Raw genomic sequence first — 16,446 nt, 5'->3', positions numbered from 1 at the left:
GAAGCACATTCGGCAAAGATGAAACAGGGAATAGCACAAACCACCCCTGTTTGCAGAAAACATGCCAGGTCTCCAGGATTTCATGAACTAAGCCCTCTGCAAACTTCTCCTGACCAAGGGCATTCCAGTCAACAGGACAGGGATCCCCAAGCAGAGCAGGGTCTGAGCCCTCCTCTTCTGTACACCACACTGGTTCTGAGAGCCTTGAGACAACTGACCTGTAGGCCCATATTTCTGTATGGCACAAGAGTCATAAGCCTGGTCTGAGGTGGTCATGAACTCTGCAGACAAGCTGTCTCTGTTTAACAATAGCCAGGATATGTTGCTCCTAATTTCTTTTGTTATAAATGTAGATCACCTGAGAAGAGATGTTGACTGAAGCTGATGCCTTAAGAGTTAAGAGGTTCGGTGCTTCCTTCCTTTGTAATTTGGAGAATGTCTTATAGAGATGCTAATTCATGGCCTATGTGACTGCTAGCGTATAGGTAGATGCAAAAGCCCACTCACCTGGTTACCTAGGATACGAGTCTAATGTGTTTTCCCGCTCAATTGATGTGATGATATATAAGCTGTTTAGAGAATAAACCGGAGAGATCTTGCCCTTCCATGATGACCGTGTAAGCTCGTCTGATTATTCCTCGCGACTCCGTTCCAGTCCAGTTAGGGAATCTGTGTTGGACCCACATGGGCTTCAACACTGACCTTCAGGAAGGACGTGAGATGAGGGCCAAAAAACCACAGGGCATGAGGGGTGAAAGTGTCTACCGAAAGATGGCCCGGTGGCTCTTCCAGCACAGCTCTCCATCTATCCATCCGTGTGATCTCAACATGGCTTCTGGTCCAAAGCTGGAGACCAAAGACCATAAGGGAAAGTCTTCATGGGGCATTGACATGAATTAAGAGTATTAGCAGGTCTCTCCTTGCTCTAAAGCATCTGCAAGAGTTGACTTTGCTGTCCCACCAGACCAAGCACACTCCCACACCCATCGTGTACCCAGTCTGCAATGCTGGAAGAAGTGCTCAGTCAAATAATGCTGTATATTCAGTATTTTTGCTTCAGTACCTATCTGAGTATTTTATGGAGCCCATGTTCTCATTGCTCAGTGGACACGCTTCATCTTCCATGTTCAGCCCATGGGTTTGATAAGGTAAACTGATCCAAGTTGTAGAAGAAAGAGATTTGGGTCATCCAGGCTGCAGTCAGTTACGGCCACCTTCCCAAGGTCGGCGGTCAGGAACCACTTAGAATGCTTTCCATTGGGTGTACTATAAAAGATAAAGCCACGGAGCTTTATAGTACAGGCCAGGAGAGCACACAAGCCGCAAAGAGCACTTCCTCTTTCGGTAAGGAAGTATAACACACAAGACTTTAATTGACAAGAGTGTATTGTCCCACATAATAAGAATTCTGAAAGCGGCTTTCACGTTGCTCAATACTAGAGTTCTGAGATGTCACCAAAGCCCTTGGTTCCTTCCATCTTTTTGAGAGATAACCCTCAGCATATCTGCTTTATCTTTTGTGCTTGGTCTTTGGGTTACTTCCCCCCTAGCCACCAAATAGTGACAATGGCTCCTGCCCTTGCCTCTGGACAACAATCTCTAAACCAAGAGGTTATCTCTTCTTCAGTAACCCTTCTTAAGTTCAGGGAGATGCCTCATAAAAAGCTGCACATGTCCTTCATCTATGTCTTGGCTGAAATTGAAGAACATATCTTTGTCAAGGCAATCGTAATCGAGAGGAAAAGGGCCAAGAGAAGAATGAACCAAAATTCAGTCCTGAAGCATACACTCATAACGTGGATGGATAATATTCAGTAGGAATCCGGGTTCTGTTACCAAGCAACAGCAGCGGCAACCAAACACCAGGAAGCTTTTGCAGTGGTCCCGAGGAAAGGACACATCGGATCTCCAGGGTCTCTCCTATTTCCAGATGCACAGGAAGCCAAGGATCACGAGGCTAATCTTTCCACTACAGAGTGGTTGACTATGATGTGCCTTGTGCAAGAGACACCGAAGAGATGTGTGTTGTGTAGCCTCTGCAGCAACCCTGTGAGTTTGAGAGGACAGCCTGCCTATGAAGAACTCAGCTCCAAAGAGAGAAAAGCCAAAACGTCTGGAGAGAAAACACCGAAGTCCTTGCAGTATGCCATTAGCATCCTACACAGAGCTGCTCGTGAAGACAGCCCCACCCCTGAGGAGTTGGGTTACAGAGACAATAAAGTATCTTTTTTAAATGACCCATTTGGGGTTTAATTTATTAGAGCAGAAGGAATCATGATGGAAACAAACAACATAACATATCACTGAAAAAGTACCAAGCCAGTTTCACTGACCCCGTGAGCCAGCACCCCTTTAACTAAACACTGCTGTGTCGGCCCAATCAACCACTTCCACAAGAGTTTAGCTATCCCCTGACCTGTGCAGGTTAAAGCTCTCGGGGCAACTCCCATCTTCCTCATAACACATGAGGACCTTTTAACTGATCACCAGAATCACTAAGACTCTTGTGAATGATTGATGAGAGTAAAAGGGGCTAAAAAGCCCAGTGAGAAACCCTGCTCCACCTGTCAATGGTTATTACTCCATGGGCAGGGGTTCCCAGACTCCTTTCCCACATGAGACAACCATGCCAGTGCTCATGCAGGATGTTTGAGAAGCTGGGCTCAGGAAGGGTCGAAGGGAACAGGTGTGCAGAGTCACCCTCAAAAGACTCAGCAGAGCCCAGATACATTTGAGCCCTGCTTATACTCTTTGGCACTTTTCTTCAAAGGGGATCCGAGAGAGTTCCAGAGCCAGCCATTAACTTTCAATGCACCCTGGGGAAGTTCACAGAGTGGAGCAAAGCAAGACGTGTCCTAAGAGACCGAAGTGTTGCTCCTCTTGAATAAAAACCACAGAAGAGGGCCACATCGGAGAAGCAGATGCTGAAGAGACAAACCAAGCTATGAAAAGGTAAGGAGAAACAATCAAACAGGGAAAAGGTACAGGCGGAAGAAGACAAAACAAGAAAGACTGAGTTCCCTTTGCAAACATGTAACCATAGTGTATGAAGACTTCAGGTCATAAACATGTACAAGAAGTTCTGACTTAGCCTAAACATTTGATTTTCAGTAAAGATAGAGAGGGATGCAATCCTGCACAAAACTGCTAAAATACGAAGAACAGTCTTTACACAGGACAATGTGCTTTCAGAACATCATGCCTTCTCAGATTATCTTCCAGATTCTTTTTCAGAACACTGCCTTCTCAGATTCTTTTAGGTTAATCACGTGGTGAATCTGAGTTAAGAAAAAGGCAAGAGTGGGTGAGAAAGCATCATGACTTGATATGAAGTATCTCCCAAAAGGCTCGTGTGTCAGAGGCGTGGTCCCCAGCCGGTGCAGCCAGTCATTGATAGGGCTTTAGATGGAGAGCATTTTGCCGTACTCAGAGATCACTGACCAGTTCATAATGAAGTATCGGAAGATGAAGGATACTGTTGAAGGTGAAGTCACCGAGGGCATATTCTAGGGTTAATAGAGAGTCCCTGACCCGTCTCTGCCTTAACCCCCTCCTCTCTGCTTCTTACCCACACTGAGGCAAGCAGCTTTGCTCTACATCTTGTACTGTGATGTGTGACCTCATCACAGACCCTAGATATGGCTGTGTGCTTTTCTCATAACAAAACAGAGAGGGAAAGGAAAATTTGGAAATGATGAGAACCACCCGGGCCTCCTGATAAAACCGGACATGATCTGCCCTGCCATGTTTCGCCTTTTCAACACAAAATGCAAGTCTTTCCAAGTATAGAAACTTGCTTCACTTTGTTTAATTAACCCAGTCCTAGATTTGTGGAGGAAAAGTATTTCTTTCTGTGTGGCCCAGGACGGACTTGCACTCACGATCCTCCGGCCCTAGCCTCTGAGTGCTTGGACTGCAGACGGGCACCGCCGTGCTCTTGCTGTGTTCTCACACTTTATCCTAGGAAGAATTTTTGATGTCGGAAGAGAAAAGAAGCAAGCTTTAGGAATACACTCGACTTTTTGAATTGTTGGAGCTTTGCCGGGGAGAGAGTTTTTAAGAATAAGAACTTGCATGCCACCTCCAGTAGACTTCAACAGAGCAGGATGGCCAGTGTTACCCCCAGAGGACATCTCTTCCCTCTGCAGGGAAAATAAAGGGCTACTGTGTATCCTAAATCATTTTGATTATGTCTATAGATACAGGTTATGTGTTGAAATGGGGAAAATTAAAGATAAAAATGGGCAAATGGTCTGTCATAGTGGCACATGCTACAACCCCAGAACCCTAAAGGTAGGAGGAGGACCCTCTTGTTCTTCCTGGCTGCCCAGCTAGCTTAGCCCCAAAGTAACCACACAGAAACTGTATTATTTAAATCACTGCTTGGCCTATTAGTTCTAACTTCTTATTGGCTAGCTCTTATATCTTAATTTAACCCATTTCTGTTAATCTTTCCATCACCACAATGTCGTGGCCCACCAGCAAAGTTTCAGCATGTCTGTCTCTGGTGGCTTCATAGTGTCTCTCTGACTCCACCCTTCTTCCTCCCAGCATACAGCCTAACTTTTCCTGCCTACCTAAGTTCTGCCCTATCAACAGGCCAAGGCAGTTTCTTTATTTATTAATGGTAATCATAGCACACAGAGGGAACTCCCACATCAAAACAAGGTTGAGAGAGTGTGGCCAGCCTAGGCTATATATTTATAACCTACCTCAAAAAGAAACATTGGGGGGTGGGGGGGGGGACTGATGACTTTTTCAACTGGATTCTAATGTCTCTACCCTTAGTGGAAATAAAATGTCACCACCTTGCCAGTTTAGGATCACCGTGTATTTCATATTCTAGTAACTTCCATTTGAGTGCAATAGAAAGAACTAGGCTGGGCAAATTGTTACTCATCTCTATAATCCCAGCACTCAGGAGTCAGAGGCGGGGGCGGGTCTCTGAGTGTGAGACCAACCTGGTTTATATAACATGTTCCATACCAGTCAGGGCTAAATAGGGAGATTCTATTTATTAAGAGAGAAGGAAGAGGAGAAATGAAAGAAAAATACTTGACTTGTGTTGACATATATGCATCATATATATGTTCACATATACATATATGCATACATAACACATACATTATATATACTCTTGGTCCCTGATGACTTTTCTTCAAACTTCATGGCTGAGCAGACACTGGGGTTTATTCTATTGATTCTGTGTACTCCTTCTCTATGTCTCCAAGGCTCCCATTCCTGTTATTATAATGAATAAGAAGAGATGGGTTAGGGCACATAGCTCTTTAGTTTGACTTATGCTGTGCTCTATAGACAGAAATCAATGAAGTCAAAAGTTCATACTGCAAGATTCCATAGACTCTCTCAACTCAAGCCCTACCTGAAGGGAATGAGAGTAGGCTGGTCCTGACAACTAGCCGAGCCTTCCCACCTCCCCTCTCTGCACCCGGGGAAACAAGGGAAGTCATCATATCTTTTTATGTTATTTGTTTAGTCATTTTCATCACGTTTGTTACAAAGTATTTTTGAGAATGGTCTGAGAAGTTGATAAAACACACTAAAAATAGAAATCTGTTAAAATCTCTGAAGTTACACTTTTCTCCCCCTTGACAACACACACACACACATTCTTAACTTACATTGCTACACATCTTAGCTTAGAAATGCTAATTTAACCACAAAGTTTAAACCACCCATGGAAATGATCAAATATGATTAGAATGCGCTCTAACGTAATGAAAGGTGCTGGTGTCCTGGTGTCTGTGGACGTCCTGGTGTCTTGGTGTCTGTGGATGTCCTGGTGTCTCGGTGTCTGTGAATATCTTGGTGTCTGTGGGTGTCCTGGTATCTGTGGTGTCCTGGTATCTGTGGATGTCCTGGTGTCTGTCTGAGGGTATCCTGGTGTCTTGGTGTCTGTGGATGTCCTGGTGTCTGTGGATGTCCTGATGTTGTCTGTCTGTGGATGTCCTGGTGTCATCTTTCTGTGGATGTTCTAGAGACTAAAAGGGCATACTTTGGTTACATTTATGAGGGTATTTCCAGGGATAACTAGCTAAGGAAGCAAGACCACACTGAATGTGGTCTGGAGACCCAGGTAGAATGAAAGAGGGGGGCAAAAGGGGAAAGACATTCACTTGCTACCTGCACACTCCCAAATTGTGGTTGCCATGGTGAGCTGCTCTGCTGCGCTACTCTCTCCCACCAAGAAGGATGGAAACCCCTGAAATCACCTTTCCTCCTCTCAGTAGTTTTGCTCGGGTATTTTGTCACAGCAAGGAAAAATTTACACACAGAGTACACGCTCAGATATTTAAGAATATGATTTGCAACTGCAGTGATTTCTACATGTATGAACTGATATAAAATGAGGAAATAGTTGGCTAGAGGCAATATGTGTAAGACGTTACTTCAACTAATGAAAATAACTATTGTATGATTACTATTACCTTATTCAGTTTTGTTCCTCACAGTTCTAGAAAAAAAGGAACCCAAGGCTAAGGTGGGAAATGATGTCTGGTAAGGACTCTTCTTTCTCTTTCCAAGATGGTACTTTATTGCTCCATCTTTCAGGAGGATGAATGTCACCCCTTCATGTGGTAGAAGGGGAGAGAGAGAAAAAAGAGATGAACTTTCCACTGAACTTAAAAATATTTTTTAGATTTATTTCAAATTATTTATTTTTTATTTATTTGATATGTCTGAGTGACTTGCCCGCGTGTATGTGTGTGTGTCACATGTGCGACAGGTACCTTCAGAGATCAGGAGAGTTTATTGGGACCCCTGGTGCTGAAGCTACAGTTGGTGCTGGGAATCTTGGCCTGGATCCTCTGCAAGACTACCAAGTACTCTTAACCACGGAACCATCCCTCCCCCCATTGATGTCTTTAGATGCACGCCTCTCAGGGATCCTCTTGACTCACTGCCCAATGCCACGCCTCCCAATACTCTATGCTTCAGTTTCAACATGAATTTTGGAGAGAGCAAAACCATTCAAAACTCAGCAGCTATCACTGGGGTTAAAAATAAAACTAGAAGAATCCTCACTTCCCATGTGAGAATAAATAACAGATGGATTAGGAGCCAAATGTAAACTGTCAAGACAAGACTGTGTATCAGAAGGAAACAGCGGCGAGTACATTGTGGGCATCAAATAGGGAAGCATTTCTGATGGCGATAAGACACCACGCATTGAAAACTGGATGGATTCCATTATGTGCAATATTGAAATATGCGATGATGAACGACAGCTTAAGTAACATTAAAAAGGCATATGATGAGGCCTGGAGAGACGGGTCTGCAGTTAGGAGCACTTGGTGCTCTCACGGAGGGACTCCAGTTCAGCTCTCAGCACCCAGGTCCAGCAGCTCAGAACCCCCTGCAACCCCAGCCTAGGGATTCAATGGCCTCTTCTGGCCTTCATGCACACCCTCACACATGTGACATACAATTCCTCTCCCTCAAGCACCCCCCCACAAATACACATAAATTAAAAAAAAAAACTTCATAAAAGGGACAGCTGGGGAGGAAAGGAGCACATTTCAAAACCACAAATATAAAAGCAAACACAGTTTTTCAATGACAAGGATTTTGATTGAATGTAAAAGAAATAAATCCAGAAAAAAAGTTCAAATGTTCAGCAAAAATGTGAAAAGATACTTAACCTTACTAGTAATGAGAGAAAGAAGGCACATGGACTCTGCGTACAATATGATCCTCTCACTGCCCAATCATCCTCATTGGTTCATGTGACATTGTGACAACAATGTAGGGCATGTGACAGCAGCCATTGCCCTACATTGCTGTCAGCCAATGGCCCTTGAGAAGAGACATAACACATTCTGGGAAGCAGTCAGGTAGCATTTGAACAGGTGATAGTCAAAGAAGAGAGGCGCATGCTGCTGGTGGTAGAGGAGGGGAGTGCTCACGACAGGACACAGATCACAGACACATACAGGGTATGAGGGCAATGGGGTCGTTCTTGACAGCCGAGATTGAAGGACGAAGAAAATCAGTCAGTTGAAAATATTGCAAAGAATTCCCACGTGCTCCTCCGTCGGGAAACTTGCTCCCTGATTAGGATGTGCCAGGCCTGCTTCCTCTCTCAGTCTCTCGTTTACTTCAACCTGACCCTTGCCTCCTCAGGACTTTTTCTGTCTTCTAAGCTTCCTCACAGGCTCGTGAGCAAAGGGCTTTGTTCCCAGCTAATCAGTGATGATGGGAGACAGTGTAACCTTCAAGAGAAGCAGCTCAGTGGAAGAAAGTGGGGTCACTGGGAAAGTTCCTCCATTTTGACCTCCGCCTCCATCTTGTGTCTTGTGTAAGCTGTTTCCTATAAAACATTCCAGTCCTTAGAAATGGCTAGGGTCAAAAGTAACAGGGTAGCCATCTAGAAAGTACAGAGAACTGCAGAATGTCCCCACCCGAGGGTCAGCCAATAAGAAAACTTGACAAGCAACACGTGAGGTTCAAAAATAAAATTTCTGAAAAGTCCCTAGACACGAGCCCATCACCCCACACTCTGCTAATTTAACTTTTCTGGGTTTTGCCTTTAAATAATGCTCTCTAGAAGGGTGGGGTACCTCTTCTCGCTGCTGGTAGAAAGTGGGACTGTAGGACCCAGCCATGACAAGCTCAATAGAGGCCCGAGTCTCAGTAGTTTACCCTGGTTCTGAGAAAGACCACAAACTGAATCTACCCAGGCACCACCCAGGAAGAGACCATCCAAAGGAAATTCCTAATATTCTAACTATTGTAGACAGGATCATCTGCCAGCACACAACCATTGCTTTTCACCAGGACACCCCTAGACAAACATCAGCCAATCAGGATTGAACCCATCACCACACACCCTGCTAATGTAACTTTTCTGGGTTTTGCCTTTAAATAGTGCCCTCTAGAAAGGTGGGGTTCCTCCTCTTGCTGAGGCTGCACTGACAAGGTCCCTTCTGGCTGGTAATGTGCACTTAATAAACCTTGCTTTTGCATTTCAGTGAATCAGTCTCCTTAGGGTTCTTTTGGGGTCCCAATGGACTGAACATAACAGGACTACTATGGGTCCCTGGTAGAGAGTGATTCTCTGGATTACCAGGTATCACAAAGGAAAAGAGATGAGTTGACAGGAGAGGCTGTAAGGGCTCCTTCTTGGTTCTTAATGGTAGCTTTTCTAGAACACCATGGACATTTAAAATGCAGTTTCTCTTTCATGTTACCCTTAGACCCTGAAGAAGACTGACATTGAAGGGTTAGAGAGAAAAGGGAGTCTATATGTGGGGTCACTGCAGGTGTCGTGCTGGCAACAAAGTAGTCCATAGAGAAGCAAGAAAGAAAAGACATTTTAGCTCTACTTAGTCAGGATGGAGCAAACTTCTAGATTCTGACACCAGGCCAGTTTACTTAAACATATTTAAGTACAGTATAATTTGGGGGAAAAAAGTTTCCTGGTAACAATTATCCCAACCCCATGTGCACAACAAACTTACAACATAATTAAGCTTAAGACAAAACACTTGCTTTCCTGGAACAGTTCACCCCAGCTGAGAGAGTCCCATTTCTGCTTCCCCCAAACCCAGTGCTCTCATAGAAACTGCCAAAAGTCAAGTTCCACCCAGTTTGTGGAGTATGTATCTTTGCCCTACACCTACAGCTCCCTGGACTCCTCCTCCTCCAAACCCTGCCCTCTCAGAGAAAGGGCCAAAGGCCCAGGTCCACCATGGCAGTGGACCAAGATCCCACCCCAAAGCTTACCATAGCATGAACCCACCTTGGGGCACATCAGCACCCTGCGCCCCTACGAGGTGTTTACACCACCCCCTTTAGAACGGCCATGTGATTTCTCTCCAGCTCCCTTTCCCAAGATTCACCCGGGAGTGCTTTGTTCAGATAAAACCTGGCCCTTTACTTTTTATTTTGGCTTGATTTGACTTACTGCATCAGTAGAAAAGCCTACTGTCAGGGATAGAAAAAAAACTATCATTGTGACATCTACCCTGAAGTGTGACGTCTCTCCTAGGGTTGGGTTCTATTGACTGAGAAACAAGGCTGAAGATAAAGGTCTAAGGAGGAAGAACCAGAATGTTATGATTTCAGCCACAAATTTTCCATCCTGGGAAATTTGGGGTGAGGCCTGGCATTACAGATAGCAAAGGTCACCAGGTCAACATCCACTCCCAGCATTCTGGGTAGAAAACAGGTATTCAATTTCTCTATTCAGAAGATTACTCTGTGTGATTAACATTCCTGGTTTTTCTAATGCTTATCTGTGAGCATGCGCGCCTTCTGTACTCACAAGGGAAGACTAGGCAGAAAAACAGGAGAAAACTGCAAACAAGCATGGCAGAAGCATGGAAAGAAGAGTGCTTCAGGCTTGGAGTAGGCGAGACAGACAAGGTGCCAGCTGACTTCAGAAGTGTGTGGATGGACCTTGGGACAGACCCTACTGTTGCAGTAAATGGGAGATGGTCCTGCATGAGACCCTCCTTCCAGCTCACCTCCACCCGCTAGGGATTTGAGCCCTTGGTGCAGAACCAGGATGTTATTATTTCAGCCACAAAAAAAAGCTGACACTTCCGAGTTCTAGGGTCATGCATGTTCGGACAAGCCCTCAGGTAAACGTGCCTAATGGCCCCAGGGTTGTTAAAGGGCTCCATGTGACCACATGCATGCCTGGTTGCATCATCCACTATGACTCAGTTAACTCCTTGTGCACATGTGTGAGCCCCGTCATCTGTGACATAGTCACATCAACCCCTGCGTGCATGCCCTGGGCAGATTTTAAAAGCTGGATGTGTCCTCTCTCTCTCTCTCTCTCTCTCTCTCTCTCTCTCTCTCTCTCTCTCTCTTTCTGCATGTTTTTAATTCTTATTGTTATAGAGTTTTAAGGTTGTGCCATTAAGTTACTAAAATGAGATCTCTCCATAGGCATTTAAAAATGCTATGAACTTGCCTCTTAGAAATGCCTTTATTGGGTCCCGTAGGTTTGGGTGTGTTACATTTTCATTTTCATTTTGCAGTGGCATTTCATTTGTATTTTAATAAATAAAACTTGCCTGAAAATCAGAGAGTAAAACAGCCCCACTGGTCAACCTTACAGACCAGGCAGTGGTAATACATACTTTTAATCCCAGTAGCTACATAAGTTTGCTACAAAAACTGGATGGTGCTTACCTTTAATCCCAGTGATGCACGCCTTTAATCCCAGCCCTAGAGAGGATTATAAAACGGGAGGAGATAGCTCTTAGTCTCAGTCTCATTCTGAGATTCCTGGAGGCAGGATTGCCATTTTGGACTGAGGTAGAAGTAAGAGTCAGTGGCTGACTGCTTTGCTTTTCTGACCTTTAGGTTGAACTCCAATTTCTGTGTCTGAAGTTTTATTAATTGTGCTTCATCATTCAATTCTAAAATTTTTTCTTCTTAATTTCTGTTTTGCTCCATTATTCATTCAGAAGTGAGTTAATCCAGTTTCCATGTGTGTGTATACTTTCTGTTGTCTCTTTTTTTAATATCCTGCTTTAATATATGATACTCAGAAAAAATGCAGGGTGTTACTTTAAATTATAAATATCTGTTGAGACTTGCTTTGTCTCCTACTGGGTCCATTGATTTATCATGTTATTCAACTCCAACATTTATCTTTTTAGATTTTTGTCAAGACGATCTGTCTACTAGTAAGAGTATTAATATCACCCACTATCATTCTGAGGGTCAATATGTGATTCGAAATATAGCAATGTTTCTGTTGTGAACTTGGGTGCTCTTGTGTTTGGTATGAAATGTTTAGAATTGTTTTATCATCTCGGTGTCTTTAGTTTCTTAGTTTTTTGTTTTGTTTTGAGTGTGTAGTATGTTTTCATATCTCTTTTGATTAGTTTTGGTTCAAAGTCTATTTTACCAGATATTAAAATAGCTGCACTTGTTTGCTTTTTGGATTGATTTGTTTGGAATAGCTTTTTCCAACCCTTTACCCTAAGGTGATGTCTGTCTCCAATGGTGAGGTATATTTCTTAGCTGAAGCAGAAAGATGAGTCTTATCTTCTAATCCAATCTATTTGTCTGAGTCTTTTTCCTGATGGTTCAAAACAATTACTATTGAGAATCATCAATGAGCAGTGTTTATTGATTCTTATTATTTTGTTATTAGAGTATAGCCCCCTCCGTTTATTTATTATTCTGGGATTATTTATTTCTTGTGTCCTCTTGGGTATAGTTGATCTTCTCTTCAGACTGACCTTTTTTTCTAGTGTCCTCTGTAGAGCTCAGTTGCTGGACAGACATTGCTTAAATTTGTTTTTGTTATGGAATGTTTTTTCTTTCTCCATCAATCGTTATCGATGGTTTTACTGGTTACAGTAGTCTCAGCTGGCACCTGTGTCTTCTTAGAGTTCATAGAACATTCTTTCAGGCCTTTCCGGCCTTCAGAGTCTCCATTAAAATGTCAGGGGGTATTCTAATGGATCCACTTTTATTTGTGGCTTGATGTTTTTTCTTTGTAGCTTTTAATAGTCCTTATTTGTTCTGTGCATTTTGTGTTTTAATTATTAAATGTTGTAGCTTACAGCAAATTCAGGGATTGGTGGACTTTCTAGTTGGTTTTCAAAACCTGCAAATGGAGCTTATCCTTTTTACCTAACAATTCTTCAAAATAGAAGAAACAGGACTAAGATTGTGTGTGTGTGTGTGTGTGTGTGTGTGTGTTGTGCGGTAATTTCCTCTGAGATTGAAACATTCCATCTTACAGGGAAGCTTCTTAAGCCAGCAGGAAGACAGTTCAAATAAGTTCATGAAGTCCATAAAACTGACCAGATTCACTAGGCCCCTCCTTCCCAGGATAAATAATGAAGACTACCAAAAGCCACTCCCAGACAAGCTGCAAAGGAGACTCTGAGACCAGGTCAGCTACCTGGAAGAAGCAGAAACCAGCCCAGATGCCTGTAAAGGGTTTAGGCCAGCAGCTGACAACCTTGGGGCCTCGACTTCTTTGGGGGTTGAATGACCCTTTCTCAAGAGTCATCTAAGACCAGCAGAAAACACAGGCATTTACATTATCATTTATAACAGTATCAAGATTACAGTTATGAAGTAGCAATGAAAATAATTTTACGGTTGGGAGTGACTACAATGTGAGGAACTGAGTTAAAGGGTTACAGCATTAGGAAGGTTGAGAACCCCTGGTTTAGACCAACTGAATCACTTAGAATGGAAGGCCATGCTCCAACCTCTTGAGTTGTCTTCAGGTTGTTCAGTGTGCTCCAGATTTCCAGATTTTGTGAGTTGCCCACCATGCCGGGTGTTGGTAATGTAGCTGTCTTGGGGTTGCATCTAATTCTGCACATAACCGCTCATCCCTACCTGTAAGGAACCCCAATAAAACTTTGGTTCATCAAGTTGGACTTCGATGTTAAGGGCTCCCAATCTGGGATGAGTAAATGTATGTGTTGTGTTTCCCCAGGAAATGTTTTGTCAAACAACTGTGTGCATATGTGTACATGTGCAAGCAGTTCTGCATGCAGATGTGCATGCATGGGAAGGTGCATGTGCACATGGGGGCCATATGTCAACATTAGATGTCTTCCTCCATCACTGTCCACCTTACATTTCTGAGCCAGGGCTTCTCACTAAACCTCGAGCTCACTGATTTGGTCTGATCGGCCAGCCACTAAGTTTCAGGACTAACATTTCCACCTCCCCAGAACTGAGGTCAGCGCCACAGCCACCTTCGGTTTTCTGTGTGAGTCCTGGGAATCCAACTCCGGTTCCCATCCAAGTACAGCAAGCTTTTTAGTGACTGAGCAGTCTCTCCAGCTCCTGGACAAAGATATTTTTAGCAAATGAAAATGGATTTATTTTTGCAAGTAGCCTTGTACTTTAATAAAAAGCAATTACTAGAAAGGGAAATTTATATTGAAGGAAGTAATACTATAAAGCAATTAAAATGCATCAGAAGTGGAAGTTGTAGTGACTGGATTATATAGGCCCATATTTCTACATTGTATTGGCAGTCAAAATTCTGAGCAACCTGGCAAGACACAATTTACACACAGAAGGTGGTCGCCTAGCCCTTTGGTAGTGAGACAGACTGATGCCATTTAAAGCAAGTGGTCAGGATATGCTAATGTTGTTCTGCTCCTTTTTTGTGATTTAGGTGATTGCCTGGGGAAGAGGTGTTTTTCAGTCTGTGTGATAGAGCAGGCATACAGAGCAGGCATAGATAGGAAGACTTGACAAAATGGGCATAGAAAGGTGTGGACATGACCACAGTCATTCTCCCTGCTACCTAGGAGACAGAATGCTAATGAACTTCCCTCTCAGTTTACATTTTGGTATAAAAGCTGTTCGGAGAATAAACGTGGGTGATTTTCAGGATGTGAATTCAGGATTTCATGAAGAATCCCTGAAAACTCTCTCCTGATAAAGTCGTGTGAGTTGTGTCTTTATTCCCACACCTCCACTCTGGTTTGAGAAATAATTTATGACAGGGCTGGACCCCAACAGGAAATAAGTCAGTAAATAAATATTGCATACGTAGTTCAACTTCCTTAAGAGCCTGTTGTGTAGCAGTTCTCCAAGATAAAACATTCCGGCCTGCAGAGAGGAAACAACTCCAAAGCTTCACAGTGCTGGAGAAGGAACTAAGAGAAGGAACTGAATCCACAGGCAACAGGAAGAGACAGCAAGACACTAGGTCTGACTCGAGCGTCTCAAACCTCAACGTCAACCCCCAGTGACACACTTCCTTCAACAAGGCCACACTTCCTAACAGTGCCATTCCCTATGGGTCTGTGGGGTCCAAGTTCACTCAGACCACCACAGGAATGCAAGCTGAATTTAAGATTTGATTTTTAATTGAAAAACAGCAAATTAGTAATCTAAAAAGGAGAACATGTATCATGACAGCTACAGATAAAGAAAGGATATTTGATGAAAATCTACCTCTATTATCAATGGAAAAAAATAGTGCAAACTAGGAACAGAAAGGAACTTCATCAGTGAAAAGGTATAGTGACACCACATTAATGACACAGATTGTCCCCAAAGTTCAGGCATGAGACACCAGTGTCCACCAACACTATTTCTGCACTACATTGTTCTAAGAAATTTTAGAGGTTAAGAAAAGCAAATGGAAGATGTTTAAATTTGAAAGGAAAAAGGAAAAGTATCTTAGCGCACATAAAGTAGGATTATCCACAAGGAAAATCCACCTGGAACCTAGCAGAAGCTCACCCATTAGTTTAGCATGTTTGCAAGATGTAGATGCAGAAGGCCAACTACACTGACTAATAACAAACAATCAGACATAGAGTTTTTAAAAAGCTCCATTTATAATGTATCAAAAAGTAGGAAATAGAGTTATCAAAAGATGTACAAAACCTACACACTGAAAACTACAAAACAATGTGGAAAGTAAGGAAGAGCCAAGTAAGTGGAGATATAACTGTTTGTTGTTCAAAAGAAACAAGTTTGTTAGGGTTGGCCATTCTTCCTGGATGGAGACATGGGTTCAATGCAGTCACATTCCAAGGAGCAGTACACTTTTTCTATAAACTTGCCAATTGACAACAGACTTTACCTGGAAACAGAAGAAACTTTGTACTGTTAAAAGCTTCATGGAAGAACGATGCTGCTCTCTACCCCAGTAAGACAGACAGCTGAGCACTGGATAAGCTGGACAGACAGATCAACGAAACACAAAGTCCAGAAGCCATCCCACACATAATGCCCAAGCCTAAATGGGAAAAGGAAATCCTTGCAAAACCAGTTGTAAACACCGCAAAAATATTTAGCAATAGCTAGGATAATTCTGAAGTGTTAAAATAAAGCTACAGAGTCTGTAATATGCATGTATATATGTAATATATATTACATACATACACAAACACACACATAGTCAGACAATTTCTAAAAAATGAATCAAATCTATTTTAAGTGGAAAATAAATTTTTAATAAATAATGTCTGAAGTGTTGCAGCTCTTCCAGAAAATGTAATAAATGGTGCTAGAAAAACAGCTCTCCCTCTTAGAGATGAACTTCAACCCCCATAGAAACCTACAGAGAAATTCATTTGAGATGCACCTTATCTTCAAAAATCAATGATACAGACCCTACATAAATAATTAAAATTATTTTAGGACATCAAAACCACTAAATATATTAGACAAGAAAAAAAACTATACTCCAAGAAAAGCTAATGTCCCATCCAAGAGAAACTGAGAAGTCACAAGTTGGAGAAAATATTTTGCAATGTATATTTGGCAAATAGCTTGTATCCTTGTGGTTTAACGTTTGGTGAGAATGCACCACAATATACAACAAACACATGTGGGAGTTCATTATGGGGGAGAGGGATGTGGACTAAAAGAGAAAGTCAAGCCAGTCCACCCGGAAAGGGAAGTGAGACAGAAGAGGGACAGTCCGAGCTCGCTTTTAAAGGGGCCTTGCCTCAAGTGTAC

This window comes from Chionomys nivalis, chromosome 12 (genome assembly GCF_950005125.1).
Source record: "Chionomys nivalis chromosome 12, mChiNiv1.1, whole genome shotgun sequence".
In the NCBI taxonomy this organism is placed as follows: Eukaryota; Metazoa; Chordata; class Mammalia; order Rodentia; family Cricetidae; genus Chionomys; species Chionomys nivalis.
The sequence above is the reverse complement of the archived record's forward strand: the minus strand, read 5'-3'. Positions refer to the sequence as shown.